The following is a 16615-nucleotide window of genomic DNA, read 5'->3' as shown; positions in this document are numbered from 1 at the left end:
ACCATCCACATTTTATTGTTTTCATCCCTAAGTCCCTCCCACATCGAAATTCTGGAACTGTCCAGACATATGCTCAAGTTCACCTGGTAAGGAAGCCAAAGTAGCACTCTGCCACTCAGTCTTCCGAGGATGTAGTTGTGGTGGTCAGTATGTCATTTCCCCAACACATCCGCTGGGGCAGAAACCAGTTTCCCCCGTACGGTTCAGTGGTGGTTCTCTACGTGCAAGAATCACCAGTGCTTGTCTAAATTGTGATTTAGGTAACCATAGGAGACATTTGGCTCTATCTTGCCTCTTTGTTTTGTTACTTTGCCCCGTTCCATTTCTTTTCTCAGCCAGTCCATGGATAGGCTTGTTAACGGGGAGTGATATTGCAAGTATTCCAAACCACTGTAGTGCCGACACTGGCTTGCTGAAAGGGAAGTTGGTGTTGGCCGATGGGCAGGAAGCCTCCCCTGAGTTAGCTATTAATCCTTTAGTGGATGAACTGGGGGGAGTATGGGAGTTGCCAGGAAGGGGCTTGTGGGCCAGGGTGCTGGAACAGGGAGGGGCAGGAGGGGGCTGGGGGCAGCCAACTACCCATCCTGCTGTGACATATGACAGCCACCCAACTCCATCACCTACTCACGTCGGGGCTCCACATTTCCCCTGCCTCGGTTACATTTGTTTTATGACAGCCTAGATGTGTTTCTATGTTTTCCTCTCAATTCAATGTTGTATTTCTCCTGGGATCAGCAACTATTTTTTTGTTGATATCCTTGACCACCTCCCTCCTTCCAGGCACAGGGCTGAGCCCAGTGACATCTCATTATTGCTGTGGCCCACCTTATTGCAGGGCCGACATTTCAGATACCCTTCTCATTTCCCTTCCCTCAGCTGTGGCTCCCTTTGGTTTTCCATCCTTGTATCACATGGACCGTGACTCAGTGGCAAACTAAGACCTCAACTGTGGGTCTGAGACAAGTGTCTTGGTCTTCCTAGACCTCAATTTCTCCATCTGTAGAATAGGGGAAATGGTGCTGACAAAGAAATTCTCAGATGGGAGGAGACTTATAAATATAGCTCGAGTTGCTAGTGCAATTCAAATGAGCCTTTGGACTTCCCTTCTGTAGAATAAGGCCCTAGGCGACCGAGGCGTTTCACACTTTGAGATCCATATGAAAGAATCTCAGGGTTGGATGGAACTTTAGGGGTCTTCAGTTCAATGTTTTTTGGTGTTGTTTTGAGATAGAGTCTTGCTCTGTCGTCCGGGCTGGAGTGCAGTGGCGTGATCTCGACTCACTGCAACCTCTACCCAGTGGATTCAAGTGATTCTTGTGTCTTAGCCTCCTGAGTAGCTGGGATTACAGGCATGCGCCACCACGCCCTGCTGATTTTTGTATTTTTAGTAGAGATGGGGTTTCGCCATGTTGGCCAGGCTGGTCTCCAACTCCTGACCTCAAGTGATCTGCCTGCCCGGGCCTCGCAAAGTGCTGGGATTACAGGTGTGAGCCACCACGGCTGGCTTAGTTCAATGTTTAACAAACTTTACTCAGCAAAACATGTTTCATGAGATGTTCAGGAGAGGGTCTGTGGTGTGTGTGGATGTGAGTGTGTGGTTCTTAGTGGTCAAATGAATTTGGGAAATGCTTTATACTTTTCCCTCTTGATGAGTTATAATGTGTATATTTTAACGTTAAAGGCTCTGACAAGTCCTGTAGCGGAGAATTCTGTTTAACCAAGTGTGTCAACTTGAGTCCTCTGGGAAGCAAATGCCAAAACGAAGTTAGACATGCAAAAGACTTATTGGGGGTAAGTCCTGTGTAACTGGAGGGGAGAGAGAACAGGAGGAGTCCGGAAAAGCCTTCAGACCATAACATAAGCCTTACACCTATGAAAAGAGAGGGGGAAGGAAAGGCGGTGTGGTAGGAGGATCCATAGGCTGCAGTGTCACTCTGAGAAAGCCTTGGCCAACCCAGTGGGGATTCTGGGGCAAAGTTGGGCCAGTAGAAGTCTGCATTGGGCAGAAATGGCCAGCCCAGTACCTCTACTGTGTTGTCATTGGCTGGAGCAGCCTGGAGAGAACACATCCTCATCTCAGGTGCTTTGCACATGGCCAGGCACAGCACATTGGCAGGCAGAGGTGAGAGGACTACTTGAGCCCAGGAATTTGAGACCAGCCTGGACAACATAGGGAGACCCTCATCTAAAAAAAATAAAATCAAATGCTTTGCCCATATTTACTCGTTTAGTCCTCAGAATAGCCCTGTAAGATAGGTCTTGTCATTGTTTCCATGTTTACAGATGAGAAAACTGAGACACCAGGATACTCAAGACTCACCCAGGGTTATACAGTCAGTGGGTGGTGGAGTCGGCATTTGAATACAAAACTGCTTTTGGGAACCCCTGTCCTAGACAGGGGCAATGTGGTTTGCAGAGCAAACGGGGGAGAAAATGAACATTCTGAGCCTTACTTGTCAGCACCCCGCGAAGTGCAGTGGTCACAGTCCCCACTGACTTCCTTGATTCGAAATCCAGGGAAACCTTCTCAGTTCTTACCCTCTGTGTCCAGCAGCTGCCGCTGACACTGTTGCCATTCCCTTACTTTCTTCCCTCTGTTTCCATGGACACCTCCCTCTCTTGGTTTTTCTTCCACCTTCCTGGCTGTTCTTTCTCAATCTCCTTCACCAGCTCCTTCCTCTTCTTGTACCTTTGTGGATTTTTTGCCTCAAAACCTACCTGGGTCAACAACTCCTATGCTTCTAATTTCCAGTCACAGGGGCCACTTGGAAATGTAGCAGTGCTTGGAGGAGTATCACCAGGACACTTCCACTGGCTGAGGCTGCTTCTCCCTCTGGGAGGTGGGTTATGTCCTATCCTCGCGATTTTGCTCTCTTCTCCTTGTATATACAGAGGAGACTTTTATATGGACTTGGAGATAGTAGTTTTTTAGCATATTAATTTCAGTTTTCAGGGACAGCTAGTGGAAGTTTGATGGTGTCCAAGTCATTCTCCATATAATTTAGTTTATTTTCCTTCCTTTGTTTCTTCCCATCTTTTTCTTTCTTTTCCTTTCCTTTTCTTTTTTCTTTTTTTTTTTGAGACAGGGTATCACTCTGTCACCCAGGCTGGAGTGCAGTGGTGCGATCTCAGCTTACCACAACCTCCACCTCCAGGCTCAAGCAATTCTCCTGCCTTAGTCTCCTGAATAGCTGAGATTACAGGTGTGCACCATTACGGCCCAGCTAATTTTTGTATTTTTAGTAGAGACAGGGTTTTACCATGTTGGCCAGGCTGGTCTTGAACTCCTGACCTCAAATGATCCACCCACCTCGGCCTCCCAAAGTGTTGGGATTACAGGCGTGAGCCACGGCGCCCAGCCTCCTTCCTTCCTTCCTTCCTTCCTTCCTTCCTTCCTTCCTTCCTCCCTCCCTCCCTCCCTCCCTCCCTTCCCTCTTTTTTTTTTTTTTTGAGACAGAGTCTGTTGCCCAGAATGGAGTGCAGTGACACAATCTCAGCTCACTGCAACCTCCAACTCCTGGGTTCAAGTGATTCTCCTGTCTCTACCTCCTGAGTAGCTGGGATTACAGGTGTGCACCACCACACCTGGCTAATTTTTGTATTTTTAGTATTGACTCACCATGTTGGCCAGGCTGGTCTTGAACTCCTGACCTTAGGTGATCTGCCTGCCTCAGCCTCCCAAAGTGTTGGGATTACAGGCATGAGCCACTGCACCTGGCCTTCTTTCTTTCTTTAAAAATATTTTTTTCTTTGCTTTTTTTTTTGTATTCTCCACATAGTTGAACATCCCGGAAATTCGTTCCTTTGCGTTAGTCTCTGAGGATGGGCCACTTAGCTACAGAGCCATCAGAGTCTGAGTGTCTGGCACCTGAGCTCCTCTTTGGCCCACAGAAAGGCTCTGCCCACCAGCTCTCCAGAGAGAATATGGAAATGCTGCCTGGGACCAAATAAGGGAATATAATGAAAGGGGCCTCAGGGCTGAGTCTGTGTCTGAGTCACATTTTAGCAAAGCGGCCACATAGCTTCTGACTCAGAGCACAAAGATTCCTCAATTCTTTCATGGCAAGAATGAGACTCACAAGAGCATAAGCTCAGAGGTGGAAAGGAGGGCAGAGCTATCTCCTCCTGTCCAGTCTAACCGAGGCAGCTCAGAAGCTGAGGCCAGAGAAGGGAGGGTCCCGCAGCCTTAGAGAGGGCTGGAGCCAGCTGGGGCTTCCAGACTCTCGGGAGAGGTCCCATCCTGCTGCCTGCTCTGTAAGCTGTGCTCAGTCTGCTTGGACGCTGGGTGTGTCAGGAGGCCCTGTCACCCTGCCCCTGACCCGGCTATGCTGGGGAGACCTCAGCTTTCTGACTCAAACTCAGAAGGGAGTGTCTTAGAGGAAATTCTTTCCACTCAAGCGGTCTATGGACTGATCAAAAGTGCAAGTCATGTCAAGACATAAGTGCTCTCTAACATGTATTCTGCGATGTGGACTTGAATATAAACTGAAAAGCACAATAGTGAATAATTAGAGCTGTCATCTTAGCACATTTTATGTAACTTCTGTGAGAGCGTGAGCGTGTATCACCTGGTGTTGCAAATATTTATGTGTCCATTTCCCCGCTAGCCCATCCATTTCCGAAAGAGACACCATGTCCTTCTTGTTCACCTTTGTGATCCTGGCATAGTGCCTGGCACCTGGTGGGTGCTTAGTAAAGGTTTGTTGAACGAAGGGTCATAGGCAAAAAGCGTTCCCAGGCAAAACTTTTTGACATCTTTGATGTCAGAATCATTGATTTAGGGTGAGGGAAATGCTCCTTGGACCCTGTGTCATGCTAAACGAGTCCCTGAATTGAGAGCTTTGAGGAGCCCAGATTTACTATCCACTAGGATTGCTTCAAATGTCTGAGTTTAGGGTGGGGTGGAGTGTACCCTCCTTTACAAGAGAACCAGAAGTTTCCTCCCCCAGGGTTTAATGCTTGAATTCCTCTAGGAGAAAGATAAGAACGTTGCAGGACAAAGCTGTGCAAGCGTGTCTTGTTGCTCCCTCCTCCCTCTCTCTCTCTCTCTCTCTCTCTCTCTGGGGCTGACTGGTCTACCCCTAAGTTGTGGGTGCTGGTGCTGGTGTGGAGGGGGGATGAAGGGCCCAGGACATCTCTATGGGGTCTACTTGGGACCAGACTGGTCATCAACACACAGCCCAGCCTCTCCACTTCATTGCCACTCCTGGGGGCATTTCGGTGGACTACAAAGTGCTAGAAACCATGGAGTCCCTGGATGCCCCCTTGGCCCCCTGAGCATTCTATGTGGGGTTGGGGGTGGTTGGGTGTGTTCTGGGAGTGGGGTCCTGGGGGAGGGTGGTGGGGGTAATGTGAGATTGATGTCAAAGAAAAGAAAAAATTATTCAATGGCAGTTGTTGAGGTATGATTACGAAGGTTTTATTCAGGACCGTTGCAATAAGCATAGGGGCCACTGCAATGGGGTTTTGCAGGGGTGGATAGAGATTGGGCTCAACCCTGAATACGGCACAGCCAGGTGGGAATGCATAGCCAAGGAGCAGAGTGGGGGTCAGTGACAGATAATTACTAAGAGGAAACATAAAGAATAAGGGGGATTCTAGCTAAACCCACCTAACCGAATCTTGCTGAAGAGAGGACAGGGTCATTGAACATCACCTAGATGGTGGAGGATGAGGAGCACAATTAGATATTGGGGATGATCAGATAGCAAGGTGTGGAGGGGGTCTGGCTAAACTGACTTAGCAGGGTCCTCGTTAAAACGGAATTTTTCAAGGAAGTGCACAGAGGGGCCTAGGAAAGGGTCAGGAGGCTCACTGAAGTTTGGTCAAGCAAAGAATCTTTGTCAAGGGCCAGAGGAGGCCAGAGGTGAGACCGAGAGATGGGGAGGGACTAGCTGCTATAGGACCTTGTAAGGGCAACGGAGGGGTTGGAATTGGAGGGTGAAAGAGGTGAGGGTGGTGGTCAGGCTAGTGGGGAAGGAGTAGGGATCTGGGCAGCTCTGGTGGAGAGGCTCCTGAGCCCCATCACAGGTGTTCCAGGGTCCATGAGAGCTTCTTTTGATAGCAGGACTGCAGCCCCATGGTCCTGCTTGCCCACTCTTCAGAAGCAGGCCCTGACAGAGAAGAACTTGGCTTTTTATTTTTTATTTTTTTTAAGAGACAAGACCTTGCTCTGTCACCCAGGCTGGAGTACAGTGGCATGATCATAGCTCACTGCAGCCTCCATTTCCTGGGCCCAAGTGATCCTCCCACCTCAGCTTCCTGAGTAGTTAGGACTACAGGCATTTACCACCATGCCAAGCTGATTTGTATGTGTACGTGTGTGTGTGTAGGGACGGGGTCTCGCTATATTGCCCAGGCTAGTCTGGAACTCCTGGCCTCAGTAATCCTCCTGCCTCAGCCTCCCAAGTGCGAGCTTGGCTTTATGATGATACAAAAACTTGGGTGCTTCTCCCAGTCTATTCCCACTCAAGATTTTTATTTTTATTTTCACTTTTTATGTTTTTTGAGGAGTCTCGCTCTGTCACCCAGGCTGGAGTACAGTGGCGCGATCTCAGCTCACTGCAACCTCTGCCTTCTGGATTCAAGCAATTCTCCTGTCTCAGCCTCCCGAGTAGTTGGGACTACAGACGCCTGCCATCACGCCCGGCTCATTTTGTGTTTTTTGTAGAGATGGGGTTTCACCATAATGGTCATGCTGGTCTCGAACTCTTGACCTTAGGTGATCCACCCACGTTGGCCTCCCAAAGTGCTGGGATTACAGGCGTGAGCCACCGCACCCGACCCCCACTCACAATTAAACACAGCCTGCACACGTATTTCTGCACCAACAGGCTGACAGGCTCTCATTGGAGAGAAAATAACCCACTCCATCCTTTTGGGCAACTGGAATGATTTGTGTGTCTTGGAAAGTTTTAAAGGTCACCAAGATTTCCTGAAAAACAAAAATAAGCCTGTAGTAATAAAGTTATTACACCACAATCATGCTCTTCACTGTGAGCTATAGTGAGTGGTCCTGCCCAGGCAGGTGATGACAGTAAGATGGCGCCTCCGAGGGCCCCTTTGATGTTGTATTGGCTCCACCACGTGGCAAAATGCAGTATTGTTATTTCAAAGCAAGAAAATCCCTAATTTAGCCATGGAAAAGGAAACCTCTATCTCAAAAGGCCTTTGATGCTTTTCAGCATAAACAGGTAAAACTAGCAAAATGTCTTGTTTTGGATCTCAGGCAGTCATGACTCCAGATCCCAAAGCCCTCTGGAGTCTGATACTGAGTTCCTCATGATCTGATCCATCTGTTTATGTATCTATCTGTCTATCTATCATTATTTGTGACCACATACATGTCAGGCATAATGCTGGGTACTGAGGCTTCAACTGTGAACAGGATACTGAACTGTCCTTACAGAGGACATAGACAATGGGCAACAGGCCATTGCAATTCACTGTGATAAGCGCTATGGAGACAAATTACTGAGGATCCTCACCCAGATTTGGGGAGTCTTGGGTTATTTCACTTAGCATAATATCCTCATAATATCCTCAAGTTCCGTCCATGTTGTAGCATATGACAGCATTTCCTTCTTTCCTTCCTTTCTTTTTTTTTTTTTGAGATGGAGTTTCGCTCTTGTTGCCCAGGCTGGAGTGCAAAGGTGCAATCTCGGCTCACCGCCACCTCCACCTCCCAGTTTCAAGCAATTCTCCTGCCTCAGCCTCCTGATTAGTTGGGATTACAGGCATGCACCACCATGCCTGGCTAATTTTGTATTTTTAGTAGAGATGGGATTTCTCCATGTTGGTCAGGCTGGCCTCGAACTCCCAACCTCAGGTGATCTGCCTGCCTCAGCCTCCCAAAGTGCTGGGATTATAGGTGTAAGGCACTGTGCCCAACCGATTTCCTTCTTTTCTAAGGTGGAATGATATTCTATTGTCTTGGATATATCACATACACCGAGAAAGTCTTTTTACATTTAATTTATTTTTTTAATTTTTGAGATGGAGTCTCACTCTGTCACTCAGGCTGGAGTGCAGTGGCGCGATCTTGGCTCACTGCAACCTCTGCTTCTTAGGTTCAAGTGATTCTCTTGCCTCAGCCTCCTGAGCAGCTGGGATTACAGATGTGTGCAAACATGGACGACTTTTTTTTTTTTTGTATTTTTAGTTGAGATGGGGTTTCACCATGTTGGCTAGGATGGTCTCAAACTCCTGACCTCAAGTGATCCACCTGCCTCGGCCTCCCAAAGTGCTGGGATTACAAGCACGAGCCACCACGCATGGCCAGGAAGTCTTCTTTTTGAGACAGGGTCTCTCTCTGTTACCCGAGCTGGAATGCAGTGATGTGATCATGGCTTACTGTGGCCTCGACCTCCTGGGCTCAAGTGATCCTCCCACCTCAGCCTCCTGAGTAGCTGGGACTACAGGTGTGCACCACCACACCTGGCTACTTTTTGTATTTTTCATAGAAACGGGGTTTCTCCATGTTGCCCAGGATGGTCTTGAACTCTTGAGCTTAAGTGATCCACCTGCCTTGGCCTCCCAAAGTGCTGGGATTACAGGTGTAAGCCACCGTGCCCGGCCCTAAGGGAGGAAGTCATCAACTGGGGCCTGAGAGCTGAGTTTAATTCGTGTAAGGGTGGATGGATAGACGGAGAAAGGATAGGAAGGGGAGAGGGCTCCAAAATGACTGAGTAATTGACTGGGAACTGAGAGAAGTTTCGGTGGCTGTAGTGTGGACTGTCAGATGAGGACGGTGATGGGAGATGGGGCCAGAGAAGAGAGCAGGTGCCGGGACACACAGGGCTTGTGAGTTCTGCGAAGGAGTTTGCCCAGTGTCCAGCAGGAGGAAGTAGTGGTGGTCTCCCCACCTTATTCCTATGGGTTGATTCAGGCTGTGGTTCTGGCCGTGTGGCCTCTCTGTGTCTGTTTCCTCAGCCAGATTTTCTCTGAGTGGACGGCACTTCGAGAAGACCTACGTGGGATGGTTGGATCCTGGAGAGGCCTACAAGTAGCCATCGATTCAGTCCAGACACTATTTGCTCTGGAATGTGCGGGACTGGCTCACATTGGCTCCTGAGAGGAGGGAGAAAATGTGCACAGGGCAAGTTGGAGACGTTATTTCTCAGTTTGCAGTTGGTTGGATCATGTCAGCCCATCAGGATGTTTTAGCCAGGATGGAAATGAGCCTTCTAGAGCATTTGAGGATAGGGATTGCCACTTGGGGAATTAAAGACAATAATGACAAAATGAGCTTATCAGAGGACCCAGTAGGATTCTCATTCCTGTGGCTGGGTACTGTTGGCAGCGGGGCAGCTTCCTGGGCACTCGAAGGCAGGAGGAACTTGACTCTCCACTGGGGAAAACACGGCTAATGTCCTGTATTGTACAGCTGTGGTCATGCTGTTAAATTCTTGTGTCTTCTAGTTATATTTAGAGGAATTATATCTTTTTACTGTGTCTGTTGGTATTTTTACATCAATCACAGTCCATCTTGTAACAATAAAATAACCTTTCAAAAAATGTTTTTCTGTTTAAATTAGCCTAAAACTCTCTCTCTCTCTCTCTTTTTGAGACATGGTCTCACTCTTACCCAGGCTGGAGTGCAGTGGCACGATCATAGCTTGATTATATCTCACTGCAGCCTTGACCTCCTAGGCTCAATGATCCACCTCAGACTCCTGAGGAGCTGGGACTACAAGCACACACCACCATGTCCAGCTAATTTTTTGGGGTTTTTTTGTATTTTTTTGTAGATGCCAGTTTTTGCCATGTTGCCCAGACTGATACTGAACCCCTGAGCTCAAGCAATCCACCTGCCTTGGCTTCCCAAAGTGCTGGAATTACATGTGTGAGCCACTGGGCCCGGCCCCTAAAACCATCTCTATCATTTTTCAGCAAAAATTCTGATGAGTACTAATTCCCTTTTCTCCCAACTTCGTGTCTAAGATTTTGAAAGTTGGGTGTTTAATGTCTGAAGGTATTTTCCTTCATGAAAATATGCAGGAGAGGGAGCTGCAGCTGCCAACTAAGGTTCTGAGGCCTCTTCTCCCTGTTCTCCCACAAGAAGTCTGAGGTTCATAGCACTGTGGCTAAGAACGCATCTTAGATAGCAGGGCCTCCGGATAGAGAGTGCCAGGGGCCAGAGGAGACCAGGCTTCCCCTCCACAGGTATTAGTGTGTATGTGGGGGTGAGCCTGCTGTGGCTTGGGGCTGTCCCTGGCCATTCCACTGAGAAATGAGCCTCATGTGCTGGAGGGCCGCCTACCACTCTGGTCCTTTCTGCCTATGATCCGAAGGGGAGGATGGTGTCTGGTTAGCCTCATCTCACTTGTTCCCTATTAGTTGATTGGGAAGTGTGAGCTCTCACCCCTGGGATGGCCAAACCAGTCTGCCTAAGACTACACACCCTGAACTGATGTGATGGAGGTTGACACCAATCTTTTGGGGGGTCTTTTGGAGGATTTTTTAAAAAATAAACTTCAGATTTATCAAAAATTATGGAAAAATTGCAAGACTAGTCCAAACCCCTCCTGCATATTTTTTTACCCAGATTCACCAACTATTTACTTTTTGCTTCATTTTTGCTTTATTATTCTACCATCCATCCATCCATCCATCTACATACACACCATTATACGCATATACATAGCATTATATCCCCATTACATATGCATATATGTGCTGTGTGCCTGTGTGTGTATATTTTTTCTGAACCACTTGAGATTCAGTTGCAGACATTGTGCCCATTTACTCCTAAGTACTTCAGGATGTATGAAAGTCAGAATATTTAACACTGACATATTGCTATTATTTAATCCAATTGATATTCAAATATCATCAGTTATCCCAATAATATCTTTTATAACCTTCATAATTTTTTTCTCAGGTAAATGATCCAATACAGGATCATGAAATGCCTTTAGTCATTATGTCTTTTTAGTCTTCTTTAATCTAGGACAGTTCCTCAGCCTTATTTTTTCATTCGTGACCTTGACATTTTTGAAGAACACAGTCTAGTTAGTTTGTAGAATGCCTCTCAATTTGGATTTGTCTGATGTTTCTTTATGAATAGATTGAAGTTATGCATTTTTGGCAATAATATCATAAAAGTGATATGTCTTTCTCAGGGCATTACATCAGGAGGCACATGTTATGGATTTGCCACATTTCTGATGATGATAATTTCGACCATTTAGTGAAGGTGGTGGCTGTCATTTTCTCTTTCGACCATTTAGTGAAGGTGGTGGCTGTAAAATTACTATTTTTATAATACCTTTGAAATTAATCAATTATTTTTTGGGAACTACTTTGAGACCATATACATATTCTGTTCCTCAACAAACTTTTACCTACTAGTTTTGCATTCATTGCCTGAACCAACCACTACTATGATTATTACAAAATCGTGTTTTTAAAAATTATAATATTTCCTCTTCCTTTATTGGCTGGTATACGACTGCTGGGAAGAGTTTTCCATTATCTCCCAGTTATTTACATAAATAAGGGCAGATGGGTTCCTATTTTACTCAATGGATTACATGCATTACTATTGTTATTTATTTTGATGCTCAAATTGCCCCAGATTTTGCCAGGGATAGTCCCTTCAGGACAGCTCCTGTGCCCTTCTGACGTGTTCTCATCATTCTTCGAGCAGCCCCTTACTTCCTGGAACGTGAAGCTATTCCAGATTCCACTTATAATTTTTCTGTCCTAGTTCTGGAATTAAACATTTCTTTTTTTATGGGGGGATATTAAACATTTCTTCAAGGAGCCCTCTTTTTTTTTCTTTTTCTTTTTAGTGGGGAATAGTATTTAGAAACCAAGATCTGGGTGCTTATTGCTACTGAAATTGCTTCCAATGCCTCAAGGCAGACAGATCTCTGTTCTCTGTATTAGAGGACACTCTATCCACTCTCTAGCTAACAGGCCCAGCCAAGAATTTTCTTTCTTTTTTTTTTTTTTTTTTTTTGGCGGAGTCTCCAGGCTGGAGTGCAGTGTCGCAATCTTGGCTCTCTGTAACCTCCGCCTCCCAGGTTCCAGCCATTCTCCTGCCTCAGCCTCCCAAGTAGCTGGTATTACAGGCGCCTGCCACCATGCCTGGGTAATTTTTGTATTTTTAGTAGAGATGGGGTTTCATCATGTTGGCCAGGTCAGGTCTCGAACTCCTGACCTCAGGTGATCTGCTCACCTACGCCTCCCAAAGTGCTGAGATTACAGGTGTGAGCCACAATGCCAGGATGAATTTTCTTATTCTTTAGGTGAATGTACCTTGATTTGATTTGTTACTCACTACTGAATGGGCCAAGACCATAACGTTACATATTAACATGTAGATTTTTGTCTAGTATAGCTACAAATAATTTCATTCAGGGAAAAAAAATAAAACAACAAAAACTAAAACAAAAAATAAAAACCAAACAAATAAACAAAAACCCTAAATCTCAAAGGTTATAGTCTTCTTGCCCTGTATAACATTAACCAGTTTTGTATACCACCCCAAAATTCTAATTTAACATCTTTTATTCAGTGCCTATAATACTTAATCTCTCAAGTTCTCTTGAAACCAGCTTTACCATCCCACTCATTCTCTCATTAATTAGGTAAATGAGTTTTTAAAAAACCAGGTACATAATCCTAAACATAATACTCTCTTTATAAAAGTAAATAAATAAAATACAATTTTAACTCATAAAAAAATTACACCCATGCTGGTGCAGAGGCTCATACTTGTAATCCCAGCACTTTGGGAGGCCAAGGCGGGTGGACCACCTGAGGTCAGGAGTTTGAGACCAGCCTGACCAGCATGGTGAAATCTTGTCTCTACTAAAAATACAAAAATTATCCAGGCGTGGTGGCGGGCACCTATAATCCCAGCTGCTTGGGAGGCTGAGGCAGGAGAATTGCTTGAACCCCGGAGGTAGAGGTTGCAGTGAGCCGAGATCATGCCATTGCACTCTAGCCTGGGCAGCAAGAGCAAAACTGTCTCAAAAAAAAAAAAAAATTATATCAGCTGGGTGTGGTGGCTCACACTTGTAACCCTAGCACTTTGGGAGGTCCAGGTGGGCAAATCATTTGAGGCCAGGAGTTTGAGAGCAGCCTGGCCAACATGGTGAAACCCCATCTCTATTAAAAATACATACAATTAGTTGGGCGTGGTGGCACATGCCTGTAGTCCCAGCTACTCAGGAGGCTGAGGCAGGAGAATTGCTTGAACCTGGGAGGTGGAGGTTGCAGTGACCTGAGGTTGCACCACTGCACTCCAGCCTGGGTGACAGAGTGAGACTATCTAAAAAAAAAAAAAAAAAAGTTATACTCTGCCACTTGAATTTCAACTGGTCTCCAATTCCAAATGACCACAATGTGATTTAACTTTCCCTCTTCCCATATTTGTAATTCTCTTCTCCAAAAATGAGAAATGTTGCTTTCAACCTTCTGAATTTATTAATTTATTTAATTCAAGAATACACAGAAAGTAGTTTTAGAATCACAAACCCATACTACCATGAAAATTACAACTACCAACTAGACTTCAATATTTGTTTAGAGTTCGTTTTGTCCTTACTGAGAAGATATAGTCAAAATGCTATAGACAAAGTCTCTTGAATTAGTTAGTTTCCCACCTATTCAATCGATTCTCTTTGAATCTGGCTGGGCACACGGTGGCTCACACCTATAATCCTAGTACTTTGGGAGGCCAAGGAAGGATTGCTTGAGGCCAGGAGTTTAAGACCAACCTGGCCAACATAGCTAGATCCTATCTCTACAAAAAAAAAAAAAAAAAAAAAGGGAGAGATATTCTTTCTAAATCTAAAATCTGTTTAGAACAGGAGTGGCTTGGTTTACTCCACTACCCTTAGTTAGAATGTCTTTAACTGTGGGGGTTCCTTTCACATGAAAATAGGGCCCTCACTTTTTGTATAGGTGGCCATAGACGTATAATAGAAATAACAAATAGACAAGTAGCAGAATATACAAAACAGTTGCATTTTGATCACTTCCCAGGAGTTGTGCATTCAATCTACTAGTGACTTCATGTTTCTACTAGCCTTTTGCTGATATCCTAACTACACATTAGTTCTTTCCACCCCACATGGAAAATGACAGTATTGGCGTACTTTAATTAACTCCAGATATTTTTCTCTATTTAGAACTCTGAGAAGTTGATCTCTCTCCAGAGGACCCCAGATAATAAAAAGCAGTTCTAATTCTCTAGAGTTGGGCCATTCAAAGCCAGTTTTAAACAAGAGGTTGAATGATGTCCCCACATGTTCAGTTTTATATATGGTGTTAGCATACTTCTGGTGATAAGGGAGTTTTGTTAATGACTCATATAAATGACAGCTTAATTTTTAGTTTTTAATAGTTGCGCTGTGTGCTTTGCTCTCATTTTTAATAGTTCTCTGTGTGATTTGTGTCCTGTTAGGAACAGGATTCTAACAAAGCCTAATTCTGGGTAAAATCTGGAGTTTATCTTCAGGCCCCTGGCCCTGTTGTATCGCCCTTTCCCACCTTGATGGTAGTCTCCTTATTTTCCTTGTATGCAGTGCCCTGAGGAGATCTTTTTCACATATTTAAAAGTCTTCTTTCATCAAAGTATCTGAAAGTCAGTCACACGAAGTTGTAAATAACAGATAATAGCTTAAAGTGTTACTCTTCTCTCCTAGACTCCTACAGGACAACCAGGGACAATCAGCTTCACAGGAACCTATCCTCCCTGCTGGCTATGTAATTTGCATAATTTATAGGGCTGGATGCAAAATGAAAATGTGCTTATCTTGTTAAAAATCCAGGAAAAAAACTGTAATTAAAATACTAAAATATAAAGCCTGCGCAGTGGCTCATGCCTGTAATCCCAGCACTTTGGGAGGCTGAGGTGGGCGGATCACTTGAGGTCAGGAGTTCAAGACCAGCCTGGCCAACATGGTGAAACCCTGTCTCTACTAAAAAGACAAAAATTAGCTGGGCATGGTGGTGGGGCACCTGCAATCCCAGCTACTTGGGAGGCAAGAATCGCTTGAATCTGGGAGGTGGGGATTGAAGTGAGCCAAGATTGTGCCACTGCACTCCATCCTGGGCAACAGAGTGAGACTCTGTCTCAAAACAAACAAACGAACAAACCCCTAAAATCTGAAGTTTTTTTTTTTTAAAAATGTTTATTTATAAAATGTAATAGGAATAATAGTGATATATGAGTAATGACATAAACCTACAAATTGCAAAAATGTACCATTTTTTGTTTCACCAATTTATATAATACAATGGATAATAATACTTTATTAATGTGAAATGTTGATTGGTCATAAGATTTTTCTGACTCACTTCTCTGCAAATCATTTCTAAAGCCATCAAAATTTATATTTTCTGTTTTTTTTTTTAAAGAGGGGCTATGCTAATCTTCCCTGTACCGTTCCAATTTTAGTACATGTGCTGCTGAAGTGAGCACCAAAATTTATATTTTCAAGATGATGATAGCAGAGTAAAAAATAAAAATAAAATCCTAAGCCTCTCAGCCAAGGGGACCCCAGAGGAACCTTAAAAAGACACACCTCGATATGCCCTATCCTTATTCATCTTTAACCAGAAATTTTTCCTAAGGAGTACACGGAAATCAGCCCTGGGGAACAAGATACAGATGACTCTACTTCATTGCCTTTAGCCAGTCATCCGAGGCTGTGACTGGACTCCCTCTTCCTTTGTGTGTGTGTGTGTGTGTGTGTGTTTGAGACGGGGTCTTGCTCTGTCCTCTGTCGCCCAGGCTGGAGTGCAGTGGCGTGATCTCGGCTCACTGCAAGCTCCACCTCCCAGGTTCATGCTATTCTCCTGCCTCAGCCTCCTGAGTAGCTGGGACTACAGGTGCCCACCACCATGCATGGCTAATTTTTTGCATTTTTAGTAAAGACGGGGTTTCACCGTGTTAGCCAGGATGGTCTTGATCTCCTGACCTCGTGATCTACCTGCCTTGGCCTCCCAAAGTGCTGGGATTACAGGCGTGAGCCACTGCGCCTGGCCGTTTTGTGGTTTTAACACAGCAACTAACCAGCATTCCTTCCTGATAAGAGATCACTGACCACAGAGTCGTTCTCAGCAGTCTACAGAAGATGCACATTGAGGGTTTTTGTGTCCTCTGTTTCACCTTTTCATGTCAGAGGGCCAAAAACTCCACCCTTGGATCATGCAAGCGCCATCATTTTTTGAACATGTGATGCATGAAGAGGCATGAAGCCCAATGGCACATGCGCATGTTTCTCTTTTCATAAATATTCATGACTCCTCCCATTGTTTACTAAATATGTATACTTAGCCAAGCCATCCATTATACATTCCTGTTTTATCCATCCCTGCCTTGAAGTACCTGTTTCCAACTTCTGTCAGAGGCTACACTTCCCAGCCTGTAGAAATAGCCACCTTGCAGATTGCAACACTTTATGAGAAATAAAGCTCTTATTTCAAAATTTATGAACCTCACCACTCTTTAGTTGACAAGAGTATTAACCTAAGCATGGGGCCCCTCTTGGAGCAGGGCCCTTATGACTGCATAGGTTGCTGCCCATGAAGCTAGCTAGCCCTGCTGACCTTGTTGCTGGTTTTCCAGGAGTAGGTGCTGAGATTGTGTTTGGTG

General features: G+C 45.2%; 1 pseudogene; it reads right to left on the bottom strand.

The window, feature by feature from the left end:
- Positions 1 to 15340: 15340 nt before the first annotated feature.
- LOC116458137 (U6 spliceosomal RNA) lies at positions 15341 to 15439 on the bottom strand (annotated as a pseudogene).
- Positions 15440 to 16615: the final 1176 nt, after the last annotated feature.

Source organism: Hylobates moloch, unplaced genomic scaffold (assembly GCF_009828535.3).
Source record: "Hylobates moloch isolate HMO894 unplaced genomic scaffold, HMol_V3 SCAFFOLD_18, whole genome shotgun sequence".
NCBI classification, from domain to species: Eukaryota; Metazoa; Chordata; class Mammalia; order Primates; family Hylobatidae; genus Hylobates; species Hylobates moloch.
Note: the sequence above shows the minus strand (reverse complement) of the source record. Positions and strands in the feature narration are given on the sequence as shown.